The 5,523-nt window shown below is 32.9% G+C and overlaps 1 non-coding gene across 1 annotated transcript; it reads right to left on the bottom strand.

The window, feature by feature from the left end:
• Window positions 1-2,767: 2,767 nt before the first annotated feature.
• On the bottom strand, window positions 2,768-2,841 carry Trnat-agu. Its single transcript has one exon. It is a non-coding gene; the product is annotated as a tRNA-Thr (tRNA).
• Window positions 2,842-5,523: the final 2,682 nt, after the last annotated feature.

Raw genomic sequence — 5,523 nt, 5'->3', positions numbered from 1 at the left:
TTTCCCACCGTGCCTCGGAGAGCACGTCAAGCTGTCGGTCTCGATTGTCATCATGTACATCTGACAGCGATCGTACTCATAGTAGGGAATATATCCGCCAACCCGTATTGGAGCAGCGTGGTGGATTAAGGTCTGATTCTTCTCCAACACGGGGAAAGAGGCATATGCCCAGCAGTGGGGGAGTATGTAGAGTGTGGCATATTACAGGCTCAAGCGTCATAAATTTATTATTTATTTTACCAGAATAAAAGTTTAATACGCACATATAAATATTCTATACAAGATAGATTTATCTAATATAGGCTTTATATGTCTCACCAGTTTACTATTGATTGGCCACGACTTGTGAATCAGTGTGAAATATTCCATGGCTTGGCATAGACTTTTTTCTCTATGTTGGTACACACCACAAACGCGGCTCCACTCCGAGTTGGCTGATATATTCACTACTATGAGTAAAGACACTTATTAGATATTTATGATAACAACCAGGACCGACAGCTGAACACGTTCTTTGAGGTACGACCCAATGGCAGACCAAAATGGTTTTTAAAATACCTCCCGAAAAAATTATATTTCTGCATAAGAATAAGAAGTAAGAAAAAAAAATTAAAAATGAACGGATCATGGATATGTATAGAATGTTTTAATCCAGATGTCCAGCCAAACATAAAGATATATATAAGAAAAACTTTAGTAAAATAGTTTCTCTTATTTCTAATATTCCTACGTTTACTGACGCTATAAAGCGATGCAATATAAAGGTTAGGAGCGCTATAGTTTTACTATCCCTGTAGGGTGCCATTTTGTGATTGGTTATTTATGAGTCTGGGTGTGTTCTTCATAAATAAATCCATACACGATACTGACTCAGGTTATTGGCGTAGTAAACTAGATAAAATAAATACATACATATACTTATTCCAGACGTCTCTCACGGTTATAAATTTGAATTTCAATTCCAGTTAGGATTTTTGAAATTTAAAAGCAATCTCGTTTTCAGTCGTAGTGCTTTTTCAGCGACTTCAAAAAAGGAGGAGGTTACCAACTTCGATTGTTACGCTTTCACGCAAAAAATATTTAACCTTATAAAATTTTTAAATTTTTATATTAATGATAATCATCATGAAACTTTCCACACGTATTATTGGAGGTATTAGAAGTAACATGGAATACTTTTTATTAAAAAAAAATCAATGCAAGCGAAACCGCGGCTAAAAGCTAGTTTTTAATAAATAGACACACGACTGATATAGAAACATATACTTTGGTAATAAATATACATATAAATAATACATATATTACACAAAAAATTCGGGTGATAATAAAACCCAAAATTTCACAGGTAGCAAGCAGAGTCATTCCGAGTCACTGGCTGGTCATGTAAATAAGTACCTACAATTCGAACGCTTTGACTGTTTTTTAAATTCTTGTATTAGTAAACCTTCAGATAAATTGAACACAATGTTTCTAGAAAAGAAAGTGTATAAAAATCAACTAGAAATATCCTAGTTAGGGTGATATAACTATCTTATCTCATAATGAAACCACAGTACTATTTTGTGATACCATTTTTTTTATATCACTAGGTCGGCAAACCAGCGTACGGCTCACCTGGTGGTAAGAGATTACCGTAGCTTATAGACACCTGCAACACCAGAAGCATCGCAAGTGTGTTGCCGACCCAATCCCCAATCGCCCCCGGAGCTCTGGTCACCTTACTCACCAACAGGAACACAATACTGCTTGAAAACAGTATTATTTAGCTGTGATATTCTGTAAGGTCGAGGTACTACCCCAGTCGGGCTGTTCCATATTTTGAGCAGAAAATTCCTGCTGTACCCTGCCTCAGTTACCATTAGCTATAAAGGTCTAACAGTTAAGATTTTTTATTTACTTAGAATAATTTACAATTCACTTAGGGTTACACTTAGTTATACTAAGATGTCATTAAAAATAAATATAATGGGCGTTGTTACAGTCATGTGTGGTACCGTAATTAATGTAAACAAAATATACGCGCATAAAAACAATGCATTGAACGCAAAATTTGTTTCTCATTAGAATAGTATAGAAAAATTTAAACTGATAAATATATATCCGAATAATCTGAGAAGGCTTTCAAATAAGAATTGCAGATACGACGTTTTACCATAACTACTCCATATTACTAAAAAATAATCTATTCAATAGAAAACGCCTAAATGTCATATTTTCAGTACATCATCGAATTCTTTTAATATAGTTTCAAGACTACACGATATAGTGATATGGGGAAAATTTTCCAAAATTCTGTGTAATAAAAGTGGATATTAACATTCGGAGGGTAGAACGGTCCTCGCCTCGAGCTAAAATCTATTGGTTTCGTATATAAAGTATGTGTGTACATTGTACAAGTCATATTGCTCTCATATCGAGTCACGTTCATATTTTCGTTACGTCTTTTGGATTTAGGATAGTAGGTTTTGATGTTAGAATTATATCAATGTACTTGATTATATTTGGAATTCTGTCCCATCTCTCATAGCACAAAATAGTATTGTATTAAATATATATTTTTATTTAGCTTTACAGTCCCTAAGACTCAAGGTTGTTCGATTTGAATTTTTTTTAATTGTAAAAGTTGAGGTGCTTTCTAATAAAACAGTTACAAAATATGCGCCGAAGAGCTATGAAAATAATTAAATAATTATAAAAAAAAAAAATCATGAAATAATAATTCGAAAAAGAAAAAAATGTGTAAGCATTATTAATTGCTTACCATTTCAGGCCCCGGCGAGATTCGAACTCGCGATCTCCTGTTTACTAGACAGGCGCTTTAACCAACTAAGCCACGGCGCCGATGACTACCGTGTTCGAAATAACACACAACTATTTTTACACTTACAATAAGCTGCTTATCTCGTTCTAGAGTAAGACCTTGAAGAGAATTAATACATTTTGAAAAGTCTTGCAGCTTTGTAATAATGATTACGACAGTTTTTTTTTGTAATTTTCACATCGCATCTATTTAAGCCATAATTCTAACTCAACATTTAACAAGTCCATTGGTGACTGCATTAATATCTTCCTTTTATGTAGTTAAGGCTAGTGTTCAACTTTACGTATATTGTTAATTTTTTTTAATTTACATTGTTATTTTTTATTTGCACTTTATGTTTGCCTTTAAGTAATTGTTACACTGTTACTATAATTATATGAATGTATATTGTGTATTATTTATGATTGTGTAAGCAATTATTGGTAAACCTTAATAATATAATAAAATAAAAAAATTGTATGGACGGCAGACGATGTTATTATGAACTAACCATAAATTTAAACATACAACATAGTGATGGCGTCGCGGTTATTGGCGGTAAACGCAGTTGTTATTATTACAGATAAAAATATTTATTAATTATTATATAAATCTATTTTGTCTGTATTTAATAGTATGAATTTCCTCTAGATAAGTATATAAAAATATTAAAAAAGGCACGTTAAGTTAGAGCTTATTAATCTAAAACCTTTTGTGTAATAAATAAAAACTATGTTAGTAAGTAGCGTGTCAAGGTTTCTGTAATAATTTAAAAAGTTTTCATTGACAATGTGTGTTGGCTTAACGCACACATTTTGACCACACAGATCTTTTCCGTGGTCTAGGCGTTTGTGCTTGTGTATTGCTTATTTCCGGACTCCCGATATAAAAGAAATTTCTAGTATTCCGTTGAGTTGCGGCGTTTATTTATTTATTTATTTTATTATTATTTAGCCATATTTGCGATTGGAGTACCGCAAAGTTTTACTTCACGAAAAGCTGCATTTTAGAAGGCGTGAATTCTAAAAGACGTATCTCAAAAGAATGTTTTAATACCTGGGTGACCGAGCTTTGTTCAGTATTTTTTTTTTTTTTTATAATTTGGGCGGTCCCGAAACCAAAGGGCCTCAGTTCGTGTCCAGATGTCACCAGTCCGATTATTTTTGTCGTCTTTTTTGTTAACATACCTAGATACGAATCGGATGCGTTGATAAAGGACTCCCAATAATAGTTTTTGTCCCAAATGAGGGAACTGGAATCGAATCGGGATCTTCTGGTTTCGAGATCATCCGATTCCCCATCTGAGCTATTATAATCATGATGAGAAAATTAAGGATGGTTTTCATTGCCTTAAATTACGGATTAAACGACATTTTCCAAAAATGAATCCCGGGTAAATAAATTTCGTGTCCTATAGGTATACTATAAAAGAATTGCTCGCTTAAAGATATTAGATAAGATTTATTGTTCTGAAATTGTAATTAAGGATACTTAAATAGAAAAATAAACAATTAACACTTGCTTTTGCATTTAAATTATTAAAAAAAAAACGTTTGCAAAAAATACAATGGAAAATTACTATGTATTAATTAAAAAACAAAAAAAAAACAACAAAAAGTTTAGGCTTTTGGACAAGTGTTCTTTAAAAGTCTTCATCTTATAAATAAAGCTGTCGTTATACAGTATAGTATTCATATATACCGTAATATGGCCTGAGAAATACACTTTAAAGCGCTTAAAGCGCGGTCAATATTGACACGTTGCTCTTTTCCTCGGCGAGGGAACAAAAGAGAATCGTAACTTGGTCGAGTTTCGTTCAAACAGAAGCCTGCACATTTTTAACGTCGCATTTTTAATGTCAAGGTAGGAGACGAAATGCGATGTTTTGATCTATTGATATATTTTATACTGTGATAATCATATCTTTATGTCTTTTTGGAATATAATAATAATACTTAATAAGTGTAATTCTATGGAAGAGTATGTGGAAATACATAAATACCTAACAATAAAATTAATGGTTAAATTTCGCAACTTAACAAGCTTCGAAAATAAACGTCTAGTATAGTTGTAATTATTAAATAAAAGATATAATTAGCAATTTAAGGTAAAATACAATTATTTTAATTTAAACTAATTATTAAAATTTGAAACTTGAAATGTAAAATAAAAATATTCTGTCGTTCAAAAATTATAAATGAATTGTATTATATTTTAGACACAAATTTTAGAGTCATGAGACAGGAGTGGCTGGGTATAGGCGTCTTTGAAACCACGTAAGAAAAGGATTAGAGCTTAATGAAATCGACCATGATGCTCTACTTCGGGTTAGTGGAAATCTTCCCTACTACGAGTAACGATCTCCATTAGGTATATATGATAACAACCGGATTCGGCTCCTTAATGTGCTCGCCGAGGGTCGGTGGAAAGAAGGAAATATCACCAGACTGGAAATAAATATTTGTGTAAACATAAATATCCACTCCAAGCGGGAATCGAACCCGCGACCGCCAGTGTTTAGGCACCACCGACAAAGCACACGCACCTTTACACCAGATCTGTCTTTGAGCGAGAAGTGACACAATTATAGTCTATAATATTTGACGACGCGTTGACACAGTGGTCATAGGACATGCCACTGACTGTTTCGCTGGTAGTCGAGGGTTCGATAAGGCAAACATTTGTATTGCATTTTTTTTTTATTGTATGTGTGTGGATGTGTT

This window comes from Melitaea cinxia, chromosome 19, assembly GCF_905220565.1.
Source record: "Melitaea cinxia chromosome 19, ilMelCinx1.1, whole genome shotgun sequence".
In the NCBI taxonomy this organism is placed as follows: Eukaryota; Metazoa; Arthropoda; class Insecta; order Lepidoptera; family Nymphalidae; genus Melitaea; species Melitaea cinxia.
This window is presented reverse-complemented; position numbering and strand designations above follow the sequence as displayed.